This window comes from Symsagittifera roscoffensis, chromosome 1 (genome assembly GCF_963678635.1).
Source record: "Symsagittifera roscoffensis chromosome 1, txSymRosc1.1, whole genome shotgun sequence".
Classification (NCBI taxonomy): Eukaryota; Metazoa; Xenacoelomorpha; order Acoela; family Convolutidae; genus Symsagittifera; species Symsagittifera roscoffensis.
Window position 1 is genome coordinate 1195458 of NC_087062.1, and position 19100 is coordinate 1214557.

General features: G+C 37.9%; 1 protein-coding gene across 1 annotated transcript in view; it reads right to left on the reverse strand.

The window, feature by feature from the left end:
- The window catches only part of LOC134856923 (large ribosomal subunit protein mL43-like), an 85239-nt gene extending 66463 nt beyond the window's left edge, over positions 1-18776 (reverse strand). The window contains exon 1 of the mRNA XM_063873214.1: positions 18766-18776. The gene's annotated coding sequence lies outside the window, so the exon portion shown is untranslated. The remainder of the gene's footprint in view (positions 1-18765) is intronic.
- Positions 18777-19100: the final 324 nt, after the last annotated feature.

The following is a 19100-nucleotide window of genomic DNA, read 5'->3' on the forward strand; positions in this document are numbered from 1 at the left end:
GTCAGTTCTTAAGTCACGCTGAAAGTCTTTTTGTAAATCACATCGCTGAAGTCATTTGTTATGTCACGCCGTCGGTCTTTGTGTAAGCCGTATCACTAATTTCAGTTCTTAAGTCAAGCTGTAGACATTGTTGTAAGTCGCATCACTAAAGTCAGTTCTTAAGTCACGCTGAAGGTCTTTTTGTAAATTGCATCATTGAAGTCATTTGTTATGTCACGCCTTCGGTCTTTTTGTAGGCCGTATCACTAAATTCAATTCTTAAGTCAAGCTGTAGGCTTTCTTGTAAGTCGGATCGCTAAAGTCAGTTCTTGAGTCATGCTGTAGGTCATTTTGTAAATCGCATCGCTGAACTCGTTTGTTATGTCACGCCGTCGGTCTTTTTCTCACGTTTTTGTCACGCCGTCTCCCGCGTAGAATTCAACATAGACAAAATCTTCCTCCCTGGTTAACTCCTGAGACGTCAAATGCAATGAAACGTCTGTCAACATTACGCAAACAAAAAGGTTCGCAATGTGCCTCGGTGATTGCAATGAATGAAAAAGTACAAACCGCCGTAGAGAATAACAAAAGCGAATAGGAACAACATCTGTCTAACTCGCGTGATACTAAAGCCCTGTTTAAATACTATAGAAATTCCCTAACTTAGAACTACCTTCCGTCATGAAACTTGATAATTCAGTTTCGAAAACCTTGCCAGAGCGAGCTAATCTACTCGCAAAGTTTTTTTTAACTCAGCATTTATAATCTCTTCTCAACCAGCCTGTCTTGAAAAACAAGAGCACTCAGTTAAACAAATAAGTCATAATAAAGAACCAGACAGGAATCTGATTGCCAAACTATGTAAGGATCTAGATCTAAGTAAGTCGAGAGGTCCCAATCTGCTACCTCCTGTTTTATTTAAATATTGTTGTGACTCTTTAACGCCCTCCCTCTACCATATCATATATAACGCATTCCAGACCTGTTGTTTCCCTGATCAATGGAAACACTCTATTGTCAGCCCAATTTTCAAAAAGAAAGGAAGCAAGGCCTCGATAAGTAACTACAGGCCAATATCACTAACTTAATATTGCCAGCGAAATCTTCAAAAAAGTTCTTTTCATCGATCTCTATAAACATCTAGAACCTATGTTGCACAACAACCAATTCGGATTTCGCGCGAAAAGGTCAGGGACCATCCAAATGCTGCTCTATCTTGATACCATATATTCAGCTATAAGCAAAAATGAAGAAGTAGACGTAGTATATACCGATTTCGAGAAAACTTTTGATAAAGTAGATCACGGTATTCTGATTGATAAGCTCTACTCGTTGGGAACCAGGGGCAAAATATTAAAACTAGTTTATAACTACCTGAAAAATAGAACACAATATGTCAAAATCAAAGACTGTCTGTCCCAATCATTCTATGTCACAAGCGGTGTTCCTCAAGGATCAATCATCGGGCCATTGTTTTTTCTTGTCATGATTAACGACCTACCAAGTGTATGTAATCATTCCACCAGCTTTCTATACGCAGAAGATGCAAAATTCATACGAATTGATACACTTAACGCAGAATTTCAGAATGACCTAAACAACATCTTCAGGTGGACTCAACAAAACCAGATTGCGTTCTATGCGTCAAATGCACTCACCTACCGGTTAATCGTCACACAAGTAGCGACTTTTACTTCGACTCAATTTTAATTAAGAAAGTCTCAGAAGAAAAAGACCTAGGAATAATTGTAAAATCGGATCTAGGCTAGACATCGCATATTAAACCTAGAAGAGTAAAAGCCCTCAACACTCTCTGCATGCTTAAGCGCAACCCACTGCCTCTTATTACCAAGACCGAACTTTATCTGTTCAAATCCTTGGTAATTCCAGTTTTGTTATACGGTTCAGCGTGCTATCAAATGAAGGTCGAAGAAATGAAACTCTCAGAAGGTGTTCATCGCAATGCATGCAAATGGATTGCAGCAGATTCTAATTACAAAACAACGCTTCAGCGTCTAGGAATACTGCCTTTACCCATGTACATTCAGCTCAAAAATTTACTTCTACTATCTAAAATCCTCAATAATCTCTATGACTACAATTTTTCTGACCGTTTTCTGCCAAAAAATGACCCAGCCAATACTTAATCTTGTTTATTTGAATGTACAGGCCCAGAAAAACTTGTTTGTGAAAAAATTTATTGGTTTCATGCAAAGAGGCTGGCTAATTTTGTTCCTCAAAAAGTTGACTTTACCAACACGATAGGACTCAAACGACGGTTGCTGCAATGGATGTGGGAGCATTTCGAGAAAATACTCCAACATCTGTAGCTGGAAAATTCTGTGCGACTGTACCCGAAACAACTGCAGAAATATGTCTAACTAACTGAACTGAAACTGTGGGGGAAACCCCTTGCGTACGCTGAATTCATATTATTATTATTATGATTATTATTATGATTATTATTATTTCTATGTATATATGTATGTATGTATGTATGTACGTATGTATGTATGTATGTGTGTAGAAATGTATGTATGTATGCTTTGTTGTAAGCCGCATCGCTAAAGTCAGTTCTTGAGTCAAGCTGTAGGTCTATTTGTAAATCGCATCGCTAAAGTCATTTTTTATGTCACGCTGTTGGTCTTTGTGTAAGCCGTATCACTAAATTCAATTCTTAAGTCAAGCTGTAGACTTTGTTGTAAGTCGCATCACTAAAGTCAGTTCTTAAGTCACGCTGAAGGTCTTTTTGTAAATCGCATCGCTGAAGTCATTTGTTATGTCACGCCGTCGGTCTTTTTGTAAGCCGTATCACTAAATTCAGTTCTTAGGTCAAGCTGTAGGCTTTCTTGTAAGTCGCATCGCTAAAATCAGTTCTTAAGTCACGCTGTAGGTCATATTGTAAATCGCATCGCTGAGTTCATTTGTTATGTCACGCCGTCGTTCTTTTTGCGAGCCGTATTACTAAGTTCAGTTCTTGAGTCATACTGTAGGTTTTTTTGTACATCGCATCGCTGAAGTAATTTTTTATGTCACGCCTTCGGTCTTTTTGTAAGCCGTATCACTAAATTCAGTTATTAAGTCAAGCTGTAGGCTTTGTTGTAGGTCGCATCGCTAAAGTCAGTTCTTAAGTCACGCTGTAGGTCATTTTGTAAATCGCATCGCTGAAGTCATTTGTTATGTCAAGCCTTCGGTGTTTTTGTAAGCCGTATCACTAAATTCAGTTCTTAAGTGTCAAGCTGCAGGCTTTCTTGTAATTCGGATCGCTAAAGTCAGTTCTTGAGTCATGCTGTAGATCATTTTGTAAATCGCATCGCTGAACTCGTTTGTTATGTCACGCCGTCGGTCATTTTGTAAGCCGTATTTTTCCTACCGTTTTCTGAACGTTTTTTTTTGCTGACCGTTTTCCGTCAAAAAATGACGCAGCCAATACACAATCTTGTTTATTTGAATGTACAGGCCCAGAAAAATTTGTTTGTGAAAAAATTTAATGGTTTCGTGCAAAGAGGCTGGCTAATTTTGTTCCTCAAAAAGTGGACTTTACCAACACGATAGGACTCAAACGACGGTTGCTGCAATGGATGTGGGAGCATTTCGAGAAAAGATTCGATGACTCCAACCCCTGTAGCTGGAAAATTCTGTGCGACTGTACCCAAAACAACTACAGAAATATGTCTAACTAACTGAACTGAAACTGTGGGGAAAACCCCTTGCGTACGCTAAATTCATATTATTATTATTATGATTATTTCTATGTATGTATGTGTATGTACGTATGTATGTATGTATGTGTGTACAATTGTATGTATGTATGCTTTGTTGTAAGTCGCATCGCTAAAGTCAGTTCTTAAGTCACGCTGTAGGTCATTTTGTAAATCGCATCGCTGAAGTCATTTGTTATGTCACGCCTTCGGTCTTTTTGTAGGCCGTATCACTAAATTCAATTCTTAAGTCAAGCTGTAGGCTTTCTTGTAAGTCGGATCGCTAAAGTCAGTTCTTGAGTCATGCTTTAGGTCATTTTGTAAATCGCATCGCTGAACTCGTTTGTTATGTCACGCCGTCGGTCATTTTGTAAGCCGTATTTTTCCTACCGTTTTCTGAACGTTTTTTTTTTTGCTGACCGTTTTCCGTCAAAAAATGACGCAGCCAATACACAATCTTGTTTATTTGAATGTACAGGCCCAGAAAAATTTGTTTGTGAAAAAATTTAATGGTTTCGTGCAAAGAGGCTGGCTAATTTTGTTCCTCAAAAAGTGGACTTTACCAACACGATAGGACTCAAACGACGGTTGCTGCAATGGATGTGGGAGCATTTCGAGAAAAGATTCGATGACTCCAACCCCTGTAGCTGGAAAATTCTGTGCGACTGTACCCAAAACAACTACAGAAATATGTCTAACTAACTGAACTGAAACTGTGGGGAAAACCCCTTGCGTACGCTAAATTCATATTATTATTATTATGATTATTTCTATGTATGTATGTGTATGTACGTATGTATGTATGTATGTGTGTACAATTGTATGTATGTATGCTTTGTTGTAAGTCGCATCGCTAAAGTCAGTTCTTAAGTCACACTGAAGGTCTTTTTGTAAATTGCATCGCTGAAGTCATTTGTTATGTCACGCCGTCGGTTTTTTTTTGTAAGTCGCATCGCTTAAGTCAGTTCTTAAGTCAGGATGTAGGTCTTTTTGTAAATCGCATCGCTAAAGTCATTTGTTATGTCACGCCGTCGGTCTTTGTGTAAGCCGTATCACTAAATTCAATTCTTAAGTCAAAATGGAGACTTTGGTGTAAGTCGAATCACTAAAGTCAATTCTTTAGTCACGCTGTAGGTCAATTTGTAAATCGCATCGCTGAAGTCATTTGTTATGTCACGCCGTCGGTTTTTTTTTGTAAGTCGCATCGCTTAAGTCAGTTCTTAAGTCAGGATGTAGGTCTTTTTGTAAATCGCATCGCTAAAGTCATTTGTTATGTCACGCCGTCGGTCTTTGTGTAAGCCGTATCACTAAATTCAATTCTTAAGTCAAAATGGAGACTTTGGTGTAAGTCGAATCACTAAAGTCAATTCTTTAGTCACGCTGTAGGTCAATTTGTAAATCGCATCGCTGAAGTCATTGTTATGTCGCGCCTTCGGTCTTTTTGTAGGCCGTATCACTAAATTCAGTTCTTAAGTCAAGCTGTAGGCTTTCTTGTAAGTCGGATCGCTAAAGTCAGTTCTTGAGTCATGCTGTAGGTCATTTTGTAAATCGCATCGCTGAATTAATTTGGTATTTCACTCCTTCGGTCTTTTTGTAAACCGTATCACTAAATTCAGTTCTTAAGTCAAGCTGTAGGCTTTGTTGTAAGTCGCATCGCTAAAGTCAGTTCTTAAGTCACGCTGTAGGTCATTTTGTAAATCGCATCGCTGAAGTCATTTGTTATGTCACGCCTTCGGTCTTTTTGTAGGCCGTATCACTAAATTCAATTCTTAAGTCAAGCTGTAGGCTTTCTTGTAAGTCGGATCGCTAAAGTCAGTTCTTGAGTCATGCTTTAGGTCATTTTGTAAATCGCATCGCTGAACTCGTTTGTTATGTCACGCCGTCGGTCTTTTTGTAAGCAGTATTTTTCCGACCGTTTTCTGAACGTTTTTTTCTGACCGTTTTCCGCCAAAAAAAGACCCAGCCAAAACACAATCTTGTTTATTTGAATGTACTGGCCCAGAAAAATTTGTTTGAGAAAAAATTTATTGATTTCATGCAAAGAGGCTGGCTAATTTTGTTCCTCAAAAAGTGGACTTTACCAACACGATAGGACTCAAACGACGGTTGCTGCATTGGATGTGGGAGCATTTCGAGAAAAGATTCGATGACTCCAACCCCTGTAGCTGGAAAATTCTGTGCGACTGTATCTGAAACAACTGCAGAAATATGTCTAACTAACTGAACTGAAACTGTGGGGGAAACCCCTTGCGTACGCTAAATTCATATTATTATTATTATTATTATTTCTATGTATGTATGTATGTATGTATGTATGTACGTTTGTATGTATGTATGTGTGTATAAACTTATGTATGTATGCTTTGTTGTAAGTCGCATCGCTAAAGTCAGTTCTTAAGTCACGCTGTAAGTCTTTTTGTAAATCGCATCGCTAAAGCCATTTGTTATGTCACGCCGTAGGTCTTTGTGTAAGTCGTATCACTAAATTCAATTCTTAAGTCAAGCTGTAGGCTTTGTTGTAAGTCGCATCGCTAAAGTCAGTTCTTAAGTCACGCTGTAGGTCATTTTGTAAATCGCATCGCTGAAGTCATTTGTTATGTCACGCCGTCGTTCTTTTCGCAAGCAGTATTACTAAGTTCAGTTCTTAAGACATACTGTAGGTTTTTTTGTACATCGCATCGCTGAAAAAACTTTTAGGTCACGCCTTCGGTCTTTTTGTAAGCCGTATCACTAAATTCAGTTCTTAAGTCAAGCTGTAGGCTTTCTTGTAAGTCGGATCGCTAAAGTCAGTTCTTGAGTCATGCTGTAGATCAATTTGTAAATCGCATCGCTGAACTCGTTTGTTATGTCACGCCGTCGGTCTTTTTTTAAGCCGTATCACTAAATTCAGTTCTTAAGTCAAGCTGTAGGCTTTCTTGTAAGTCGCATCACTAAAGTCAGTTCTTAAGTCATGCTGTAGGTCGTTTTGTAAATCGCATCGCTGAATTCTTTCGTTATGTCACGCCGTCGGTCTTTTTGTAAGCCGTATCACTAAATTCATTTCTTAGGTGAGGCTGTAGGCCTTTTTAAAAGTCGCATCCCTAGAGTCAATTCTTGGGTCACGCTGTATGTCTTTTTGTAAATCACATCGCTGAAGTAATTTGTTATGTCATTCCTTCGGTCTTTTTGTAAGCCGTATCACTAAGTTCAGTCCTTAAGTCAAGCTGTAGGCTTTGTTGTAAGTCGCATCGCTAAAGTCAGTTCTTAAGTCACGCTGTAGGTCATTTTGTAAATCGCATCGCTGAAGTCAATTGTTATGTCACACCTTCGGTCTTTTTGTAACCCGTATCACTAATTTCAGTCCTTAAGTCAAGCTGTAGGCTTTGTTGTAAGTCGCATCGCTAAAGTCAGTTCTTTAGTCACGCTGTAGGTCATTTTGTAAATCGCATCGCTGAAGTCAATTGTTATGTCATTCCTTCGGTCTCTTTGTAAGCCGTATCACTAAGTTCAGTCCTTAAGTCAAGCTTTAGGCTTTATTGTAAGTCGCATCGCTAAAGTCAGTTCTTAAGTCACGCTGTAGGTCATTTTGTAAATCGCATCGCTGAAGTCAATTGTTATGTCACGCCTTCGGTCTTTTTTTAAGCCGTATCACTATATTCAGTTCTTAAGTCAAGCTGTAGGCTTTCTTGTAAGTCGCATCACTAAAGTCAGTTCTTAAGTCATGCTGTAGGTCGTTTTGTAAATCGCATCGCTGAATTCTTTCGTTATGTCACGCCGTCGGTCTTTTTGTAAGCCGTATCACTAAATTCAGTTCTCAAGTCAAGCTGTAGGGTTTCTTGTAAGTCGAATCGCTAAAGTCAGTTCTTGAGTCACGCTAAAGGTCTTTTTGTAAATCGCATTGCTGAAGTCATTTGTTATGTCACGCCGTCGGTCTTTTTGTAGGCCGTATCACTAAATTCATTTCTTAGGTGAAGCTGTAGGCCTTGTTAAAAGTCGCATCCCTAGAGTCAACTCTTAGGTCACGCTGTATGTCTTTTTGTAAATCGCGTCGCTGAAGTCATTTGTTATGTCACGCCGTCGGTGTTTTTGTGAACCTTATCACTAAATTCAGTTCTTAAGTCAAGCTGTAGGTTTGTTGTAAGTCGCATCGCTAAAGTCAGTTCTTAAGTCACGCTGAAAGTTTTTTTGTAAATCACATCGCTGAAGTCATTTGTTATGTCACGCCGTCGGTCTTTGTGTAAGCCGTATCACTAAATTCAGTTCTTAAGTCAAGCTGTAGACATTGTTGTAAGTCGCATCACTAAAGTCAGTTCTTAAGTCACGCTGAAAGTCTTTTTGTAAATCACATCGCTGAAGTCATTTGTTATGTCACGCCTTCGGTCTTTTTGTAAGCCGTATCAACTAAATTCAGTTCTTAAGTCATGCTGTAGGTTTTTTTTGTAAATTGCATCGTCGCTGAAGTAATTTGTTATGTCATTCCTTCGGTCTTTTTGTAAGCCGTATCACTAAGTTCAGTCCTTAAGTCAAGCTGTAGGCTTTGTTGTAGGTTGCATCGCTAAAGTCAGTTTTTATGTCACGCTGTAGGTCATTTTGTAAATCGCATCGCTGAAGTCATTTGTTATGTCACGCCTTCGGTCTTTTTGTAAGCCGTATCACTAAATTCAGTTCTTAAGTCAAGCTGTAGGCTTTGTTGTAAGTAGCATCGCTAAAGTCAATTCTTAAGTCACGCTGTTGTTTTTTTTGTAAATCGCATCGCTGAAACCATTTGTTATGTCACGCCGTCGGTCTTTGTGTAAGCCGTATCACTAAATTCAGTTCTTAAGTCAAGCTGTAGGCTTTGTTGTAAGTCGCATCGCTAAAGTCAGTTCTTAAGTCACGCTGTAGGTCATTTTGTAAATCGCATCGTGAAGTCACTTGTTATGTCATTCCTTCGGTCTTTTTGTAAGCCGTATCACTAAGTTCAGTCCTTAAGTCAAGCTGTAGGCTTTGTTGTAAGTCGCATCGCTAAAGTCAGTTCATAAGTCACGCTGTAGGTCATTTTGTAAATCGCATCGCTGAAGTCAATTGTTATGTCACGCCTTCGGTCTTTTTTTAAGCCGTATCACTAAATTCAGTTCTTAAGTCAAGCTGTAGGCTTTATTGTAAGTCGCATCACTAAAGTCAGTTCTTAAGTCATGCTGTAGGTCGTTTTGTAAATCGCATCGCTGAATTCTTTCGTTATGTCACGCCGTCGGTCTTTTTGTAAGCCGTATCACTAAATTCAGTTCTCAAGTCAAGCTGTAGGGTTTCTTGTAAGTCGAATCGCTAAAGTCAGTTCTTGAGTCACGCTAAAGGTCTTTTTGTAAATCGCATTGCTGAAGTCATTTGTTATGTCACGCCGTCGGTCTTTTTGTAGGCCGTATCGTTAAATTCATTTCTTAAGTCAAGCTGTAGGCCTTGTTAAAAGTCGCATCCCTAGAGTCAATTCTTAGGTCACGCGGTATATCTTTTTGTAAATCGCGACGCTGAAGTCATTTGTTATGTCACGCCGTCGGTGTTTTTGTGAGCCTTATCACTAAATTCAGTTCTTAAGTCAAGCTGTAGGTTTGTTGTAAGTCGCATCGCTAAAGTCAGTTCTTAAGTCCCGCTGTAGGTCATTTTGTAAATCGCATCGCTGAAGTCATTTGTTATGTCACGCCTTCGGTCTTTTTGTAAGCCGTATCAACTAAATTCAGTTCTTAAGTCATGCTGTAGGTTTTTTTTGTAAATTGCATCGTCGCTGAAGTAATTTGTTATGTCATTCCTTCGGTCTTTTTGTAAGCCGTATCACTAAGTTCAGTCCTTAAGTCAAGCTGTAGGCTTTGTTGTAGGTTGCATCGCTAAAGTCAGTTTTTATGTCACGCTGTAGGTCATTTTGTAAATCGCATCGCTGAAGTCATTTGTTATGTCACGCCTTCGGTCTTTTTGTAAGCCGTATCACTAAATTCAGTTCTTAAGTCAAGCTGTAGGCTTTGTTGTAAGTAGCATCGCTAAAGTCAATTCTTAAGTCACGCTGTTGTTTTTTTTGTAAATCGCATCGCTGAAACCATTTGTTATGTCACGCCGTCGGTCTTTGTGTAAGCCGTATCACTAAATTCAGTTCTTAAGTCAAGCTGTAGGCTTTGTTGTAAGTCGCATCGCTAAAGTCAGTTCTTAAGTCACGCTGTAGGTCATTTTGTAAATCGCATCGTGAAGTCACTTGTTATGTCATTCCTTCGGTCTTTTTGTAAGCCGTATCACTAAGTTCAGTCCTTAAGTCAAGCTGTAGGCTTTGTTGTAAGTCGCATCGCTAAAGTCAGTTCATAAGTCACGCTGTAGGTCATTTTGTAAATCGCATCGCTGAAGTCAATTGTTATGTCACGCCTTCGGTCTTTTTTTAAGCCGTATCACTAAATTCAGTTCTTAAGTCAAGCTGTAGGCTTTATTGTAAGTCGCATCACTAAAGTCAGTTCTTAAGTCATGCTGTAGGTCGTTTTGTAAATCGCATCGCTGAATTCTTTCGTTATGTCACGCCGTCGGTCTTTTTGTAAGCCGTATCACTAAATTCAGTTCTCAAGTCAAGCTGTAGGGTTTCTTGTAAGTCGAATCGCTAAAGTCAGTTCTTGAGTCACGCTAAAGGTCTTTTTGTAAATCGCATTGCTGAAGTCATTTGTTATGTCACGCCGTCGGTCTTTTTGTAGGCCGTATCGTTAAATTCATTTCTTAAGTCAAGCTGTAGGCCTTGTTAAAAGTCGCATCCCTAGAGTCAATTCTTAGGTCACGCGGTATATCTTTTTGTAAATCGCGACGCTGAAGTCATTTGTTATGTCACGCCGTCGGTGTTTTTGTGAGCCTTATCACTAAATTCAGTTCTTAAGTCAAGCTGTAGGTTTGTTGTAAGTCGCATCGCTAAAGTCAGTTCTTAAGTCCCGCTGTAGGTCATTTTGTAAATCGCATCGCTGAAGTCAATTGTTATGTCACGCCTGCGGTCTTTTTTAAGCCGTATCACTAAATTCAGTTCTGAAGTCAAGCTGTAGGCTTTATTGTAAGTCGCATCACTAAAATCAGTTCTTGAGTCACGCTAAAGGTCTTTTTGTAAATCGCATTGCTGAAGTCCTTTGTTATGTCACGCCGTCGGTCTTTTTGTAGGCCGTATCACTAAATTCATTTCTTATGTGAAGCTGTAGGCCTTGTTAAAAGTCGCATCCCTAGAGTCAATTCTTAGGTCACGCTGTATGTCTTTTTGTAAATCGCGTCGCTGAAGTCATTTGTTATGTCACGCCGTCGGTGTTTTTGTGAGCCTTATCACTAAATTCAGTTCTTAAGTCAAGCTGTAGGTTTGTTGTAAGTCGCATCGCTAAAGTCAGTTCTTAAGTCACGCTGAAAGTCTTTTTGTAAATCACATCGCTGAAGTCATTTGTTATGTCACGCCGTCGGTCTTTGTGTAAGCCGTATCACTAATTTCAGTTCTTAAGTCAAGCTGTAGACATTGTTGTAAGTCGCATCACTAAAGTCAGTTCTTAAGTCACGCTGAAAGTCTTTTTGTAAATCACATCGCTGAAGTCATTTGTTATGTCACTCCTTCGGTCTTTTTGTAAGCCGTATCACTAAATTCAGTTCTTAAGTCATGCTGTAGGTTTTTTTTTGTAAATTGCATCGTCGCTGAAGTAATTTGTTATGCCATTCCTTCGGTCTTTTTGTAAGCCGTATCACTAAGTTCAGTCCTTAAGTCAAGCTGTAGGCTTTGTTGTAAGTCGCATCGCTAAAGTCAGTTTTTAAGTCACGCTGTAGGTCATTTTGTAAATCGCATCGCTGAAGTCAATTGTTATGTCACGCCTTCGGTCTTTTTGTAAGCCGTATCACTAAATTCAGTTCTTAAGTCAAGCTGTAGGCTTTCTAGTAAGTAGCATCGCTAAATTCAATTCTTAAGTCACGCTGTAGTTTTTTTTGTAAATCGCATCGCTGAAACCATTTGTTATGTCACGCCGTCGGTCTTTGTGTAAGCCGTATCATTAAATTCAGTTCTTAAGTCAAGCTGTAGGCTTTGTTGTAAGTCGCATCGCTAAAGTCAGTTCTTAAGTCACGCTGTAGGTCATTTTGTAAATCGCATCGTGAAGTCACTTGTTATGTCACGCCTTCGGTCTTTTTGTAAGACGTATCACTAAATTCAGTTCTTAAGTCAAGCTTTAGGCTTTGTTGTAAGTCGCATCGCTAAAGTCAGTTCTTAAGTCACGCTGTAGGTCATTTTGTAAATCGCATCGCTGAAGTCATTTGTTATGTCACGCCTTCGGTCTTTTTGTAAGCCGTATCACTAAATTCAGTTCTTAAGTCAAGCTGTAGGCTTTCTTGTAATTCGCATCGCTAAAGTCAATTCTTAAGTCACGCTGTAGGTTTTTTTTAAATCGCATCGCTGAAACCATTTGTTATGTCACGCCGTCGGTCTTTGTGTAAGCCTTATCACTAAAGTCAGTTCTTAAGTCACGCTGAAGGTCTTCTTTGTAAATCACATTGCTGAAGCCACTTGTTATGTCACATCTTTGGTCTTTTTGTAGGCCGTATCACTTATTTTATTTCTTAAGTCGTGTATTTATGAATGTATGTATGTATGTATGTATGTATGTATGTATGTATGTATGTATGTATGTATGTATGTATGTATGTATGTATGTATGTATGTATGTATGTATGTATGTATGTATGTATGTATGTATGTATGTATTTATGTATGTGTGTATGTATGTATGTATGTATGTATGTATGTATGTATGTATGTATGTATGTATGTATGTATGTATGTATGTATGTATGTATGTATGTATGTATGTATGTATGTATGTATGTATGTATGTATGTATGTATGTATGTATGTATGTATGTATGTATGTATGTATGTATGTATGTATGTATGTATGTATGTATGTATGTATGTATGTATGTATGTATGTATGTATGTATGTATGTATGTATGTATGTATGTATGTATGTATGTATGTATGTATGTATGTATGTATGTATGTATGTATGTATGTATGTATGTATGTATGTATGTATGTATGTATGTATGTATGTATGTATGTATGTATGTATGTATGTATGTATGTATGTATGTATGTATGTATGTATGTATGTATGTATGTATGTATGTATGTATGTATGTATGTATGTATGTATGTATGTATGTATGTATGTATGTATGTATGTATGTATGTATGTATGTATGTATGTATGTATGTATGTATGTATGTATGTATGTATGTATGTATGTATGTATGTATGTATGTATGTATGTATGTATGTATGTATGTATGTATGTATGTATGTATGTATGTATGTATGTATGTATGTATGTATGTATGTATGTATGTATGTATGTATGTATGTATGTATGTATGTATGTATGTATGTATGTATGTATGTATGTATGTATGTATGTATGTATGTATGTATGTATGTATGTATGTATGTATGTATGTATGTATGTATGTATGTATGTATGTATGTATGTATGTATGTATGTATGTATGTATGTATGTATGTATGTATGTATGTATGTATGTATGTATGTATGTATGTATGTATGTATGTATGTATGTATGTATGTATGTATGTATGTATGTATGTATGTATGTATGTATGTATGTATGTATGTATGTATGTATGTATGTATGTATGTATGTATGTATGTATGTATGTATGTATGTATGTATGTATGTATGTATGTATGTATGTATGTATGTATGTATGTATGTATGTATGTATGTATGTATGTATGTATGTATGTATGTATGTATGTATGTATGTATGTATGTATGTATGTATGTATGTATGTATGTATGTATGTATGTATGTCTGTATGTATGTATGTATGTTATATATGTATGTATGTATGTATTGCAAACAATTCTTAAAGCAAGCAATCAATACCTAGTAGACCCATATCGATAAAATGGGTGAGACCAGGACGCGCCTTGGTTCGGTAGATGCGAACTACTATCCCTCACTTGATCAAATCCTGTCTGCTCATGATGATGATCTAAACAAGTTCCTAAGCAAAACGAAAAAAGACAACATTGTTCAACAAAAAAGAGAGCATTCAGAATGACCTTTTTGCTATCAAAACTTCAATAAAAAATTGCGCAATGTCAGAAACGCCGTCAGCAGGGGAAACCTCCAAGGGTAGCTATATCTCAGCACTGTTGAAACAGAAAAACTCCGAAGATGATAAAATATGTGAGGTGAGGATCTTCGGTAAACCGGAGTTCAAATCTCTCAGCTCTGAAAAGAAGCCCAGACATCTAGACATACAAAAAAAGCAATAACATCAGCAACACGTATGGGAAAATTCAGACCTGAGTCGATAAGACCAAGAACATTTTTAATCATGTTCAGCGACAAAATGACTGCGTACAAGGTACTTGCGAGTGACTTCAGACTGAAGCAATACAATGGTACCACAGACGGACGAAAAATTCGAAGTGTACATCAGCAAATCGTTGAATAAGACCGAGCAAGAAAAAGAACGCAAAGTCTTGAAAAAAAGAAGAAGTCTGATCGAAGAAAACACAGATCCTAGCCGATTAAAAAATCGTAATTTAGAACTCTTCCTAGATGGAGCAGTAGTAGATTTAAGTGAATGTTGACTTTCTTTGAGTTACGAAACTGACCTATTTACTGATTATTCGATTCTTACTTTTAATACCCGAAGCTTAGTGAACTTAAGTAGGCGCACATCTCTATCAAACTTTGTCTTCACAAACAACTTTGACATCATCTGTTTAAGCAAAACATGGCTCACAATTAACATCAGCGACTCCGAACTATTCCTCCCTGGCTTCAATATCTTTCGGTCTGACAGAAACACCAAACAAAATTAAAAACAGCCCACGGTGGGGTCCTTATTGCAACAAAGTATGCACTAAAATGCTATGAAATCTTTCCTTCTGACCAATTTCAAGGTTATTGCACCGCTATATTCTGGGAATCTTCCGAAGCCACATTACTAATTGCCACATGCTATTTCCCCCCTCCTAACAGCAATTATTATTTGGATCCCTTCCATATTTGTCAGCTAATGGACTTCTTGTCGAACTGCAATGCAAATCATCGCATAATAAACAAAAAGGCGTGACCAGTCAACTTTAATCGTTCTACAATTGACTGGTCCATTCAAACCTCAGAACCACTCCATCAATGTATATTTGACAAAATAGATGAATTAAGCTTAACTCAAACTGTTCATTTCAAAACAACAAACGCTAATATACTTTATTTTTATTATTATGGTTATTATTATTATTAAGATTATTATTATTATGTATGCATGTACGTATACATGTATGTATGTATGTGTGTATAAATGTATGTATGTATGCTTTGTTGTAAGTCGCATCGCCAAAGTCAGTTCTTAAGTCACACTGAAGCTCTTTTTGTAAATTGCATCGCTGAAGTCATTTGTTATGTCACGCCGTCGCTTTTTTTTGTAGGTCGTATCACTAAATTCAATTCTTAGGTCATGTTGTAGGTTTTTTGTAAATTGCATCGTCGCTGAAGTAATTTTTTATGTCACTCCTTCGGTCTTTTTGTAAGCCGTATCACTAAATTCAGTTCTTAATTCAAGCTGTAGGCTTTGTTGTAAGTCGCATCGCTAAAGTCAGTACTTAAGTCACGCTGTAGGTCATTTTGTAAATAGCATCATTGAAGTCATTTGTTATGTCACGCCTTCGGTCTTTTTGTAGGCCGTATCACTAAATTCAATTCTTAAGTCAAGCTGTAGGCTTTCTTGTAAGTCGGATCGCTAAAGTCAGTTCTTGAGTCATGCTGTAGGTCATTTTGTAAATCGCATCGCTGAACTCGTTTGTAATGTCACGCCGTCGGTCTTTTTGTAAGCCGTATCCCTAAATTCAGTTCTCAAGTCAAGCTGTAGGCTTTCTTGTAAGTCGCATCGCTAAAGTCAGTTCTTAAGTCACGCTGTAGGTCATTTTGTAAATCGCATCATTGAAGTCATTTGTTATGTCACGCCGCCGGTCTTTTTGTAAGCCGTATCACTAAATTCAGTTCTCAAGTCAAGCTGTGGGCTTTCTTGTAAGCCGCATCGCTAAAGTCAGTTCTTGAGTCACGCTAAAGTTTTTTTTGTAAATCGCATTGCTGAAGTCATTTGTTATGTCACGCCGTCGGTCTTTTTGTAGGCCGTATCACTAAATTCATTTTTTAGGTGAGGCTGTAGGCCTTGCTGTAATCCGCATCCCTAGAGTCAGTTCTTACGTCACGCTGTAAGTTTTATTGTAAATCGCATCGCTGAAGTCATTTGTTATGTCACGCCGTCGGTGTTTTTGTGAGCCTTATCACTAAATTCAGTTCTTAGTCAAGCTGTAGGCTTTCTTGTAAGTCGCATCCCTAAAGTCAGTTCTTAAGTCACGCTGTAAGTCCTTTTGTAAATCGCATCGCTGAAGTCATTTATATGTCACGCCGTCGGTTTTTTTTGTGAGCCTTATCACTAAATTCAGAACTTAAGTCAAGCTTTAGGTTTGTTTTAAGTCGCATCGCTAAAGTCAGTTCTTAAGTCAAGTTGTAGGTTTATTGTAAGTCGCATCGCTAAAGTCAGTTCTTAAGTCACGCTGTAGCTTTTTTTTGTAAATTGCATCGCTGAAACCATTTGATATGTCACGCCGTCGGTCTTTGTGTAAGCCGTATCACTAAATTCAGTTCTTAAGTCAAGCTGTAGACTTTGTTGTAGGTCGCATCACTAAAGTCAGTTCCTAAGTCACGCTGAAGGTGTTTTTGTAAATCGCATCGCTGAAGTCATCTGTTATGTCACGCCTTCGGTCTTTTTGTAAGCCGTATCACTAAACTCAATTCTTAAGTCAAGCTGTAGGCTTTCTTCTAAGTCGCATCGCTTAACACAGTTCTTGAGTCACGCTGTAGGTCATTTTGTAAATCGCATCGCTGAAGTCAGTTCTTAAGTCAAGTTGTAGGTTTATTGTAAGTCGCATCGCTAAAATCAGTTCTTAAGTCACGCTGTAGGTTTTTTTTTGTAAATTGCATCGCTGAAACCATTTGATATGTCACGCCGTCGGTATTTTTGTAAGCCGTATCACTAATTTCAGTTCTCAGTCAAGCTGTAGGCTTTCTTGTAAGTCGCATCGCTAAAGTCAGTTCTTAGGTCACGCTGTAGGTCATTTTGTAACTCGCATCGCTGAAGTCATTTGTTATGTCACGCCGTCGTTCTTTTTGTAAGCCGTATCACTAAATTCAGTTCTTAGGTCAAGCTGTAGGCTTTCTTGTAAGTCGCATCGCTAATGTCAGTTCTTGAGTCACGCTGTAGGCCTTTTTGTAAATCGCATCGCTGAAGTCATTTGTTATGTCAAGCCGTCGGTCTTCTTGTAGGCCGTATCACTAAATTCATTTCTTAAGTCAAGCTGTAGGTTTGTTGTAAATCGCATTCCTAAAGTCAGTTCTTAAGTCACGCTGTAAGTCTTTTTTGTAAATCGCATCAGTGAAGTCATTTGTTATGGCACGCCGTCGGTCTTTGTGTAAGCCGTATCACTAAATTCAGTTCTTAAGTCAAGCTGTAGACTTTGTTGTAAGTCGCATCGCTAAAGTCAGTTCTTAAGTCACGTTGTAGGTCTTTTTGTAAATCGCATCGCTGAAGTAGTTTGTTATGTCACGCCGTCGGTGTTTTTGTAAGCTCTATCACTAAATTCAATTCTTGAGTCACGCTGTAGGTCCTGTTGTAAGTCGCATATTTTTAGTCAACTCTTACGTGATTTTGTAGGTCTTGTTGTCAGTCGTATAGCTTAAGTCAGTTCTTAAGTCAATTTGTAGGTCTTGTTGTAAGTCGCTTCGCTAAAGTCAGTTTTTAAGTCACGCTGTAGGTCTTTTTGTAAATCGTATCGCTGAAGTCATTTGTTATGTCACGCCGTCGGTATTTGGAAGCCGTATCCAGTTCTTAAGTCAAGCTGTAGGCTTTGTTGTAAGTCGCATCGCTAAAGTCAGTTCTTAAGTGACGCTGTAGGTTTTTTTTTAAAATCGCATCGCTGAAATAATTTTTACGTCACGTGTCGGTAATTTTGTAAGCCGTATCACTAAATTTATTTCTTGAGTCACGCTGTAGGTCTTGTTGTAAGTCGCATAACTTAAGTCAGTTCTTAAGTCACGCTGAAGGTCTTTTTGCAAATCGCATCGCTGAAGTCATTTGTTATGTCACGCCGTCGGTTTTTTTGTTAGCCGTATCACTAAATTCAGTTCTTAAGTCAAGCTGTAGGCTTTCTTGTAAGTCGCATCACTAAAGTCAGTTCTTAAGTCACGCTGAAAGTCTTTTTGCAAATCGCTTCGCTGAAGTCATTTGTTATGTCACGCCGTCGGTTTTTTTGTTAGCCGTATCACTTAATTCAGTTTTTAACTCAAGCTGTAGGCTTTGTTGTAAGTCGCATCGCTAAGGTCAGTTCTTAAGTTACTGTACAGCAAAAGCAACAACTAAAACTCAATAAATTCACACATTTAAATAACAGAAACAACCATGGGCATCGAAGCACGATATATGAAATTGATAAAACTAAAAATATGAGCGTAAAATTAAGCGTAAGTTTTAAGAAGCTAACAAAGCAGAATAGACCGCTAAACCTAATTCGATGGGAATTGCGATGGGGAGCCAAGAGCTTTAAATTCTCGGCCACACTGCAAGCACTTGCTGGTCTTCGTCTGTGTGAACAGCGCCGGTGCTTTCTTTGAAAGCTTCTCGCTATTGCAAGAATATAGGTTGGGAATAGCAAAACTACATGCATATTAAAATTTTTGTCGGAACGATCAAAGAGAATGAAAGAACAAAAGAATAACAAAGGAAGCGTCCTTGTTGCGGAATCCACTAACAATTCACAAAATGCTCAGTTTGGCCTGGTAATGTACTCAACTTCCTGCGACGTGTCTGTGCGTTATCTGATTTGCAGCAAAAAACTCAAACAGAAGCTTTAAATTTTTTCATATCAGCGGTCAAGTTCTCTTTAAAGGTAGGTAGATTAAATTAATCAACCAGTTCTATTAAAACAAATTAGTTGGTTAGAGTTACAAAGCATCAGAAAAGTATCATTAGTTTATACAAAAAGCACGAATTCAGTATTTAATAAGGTGCACCTATAGTTTTCCAGGAAAAACATTGAAATTTTTTTTACTCTACTGGCTGATAAAATGACTATCCGAGCTCTTCAGAAAAACAAAAACAAAATATTTTTCTAAGAAAATTTGTTTAAGGTTTTCAATTTTCATTTTTTTAAAATCTGGTGAAATTTATTCATCTTGATTCATCCAATTTTCCTTATTAGCCTATTTGGTGGTTTTTTATGCCGATCATCCAAACTGACTATGGTGTATATTAGCTGGTCACAAAACAGAATCTTAGAGTACCCTTCAAAATTTGTCTATTTTTTGCTCATGCATGCAATTTTTGAACAA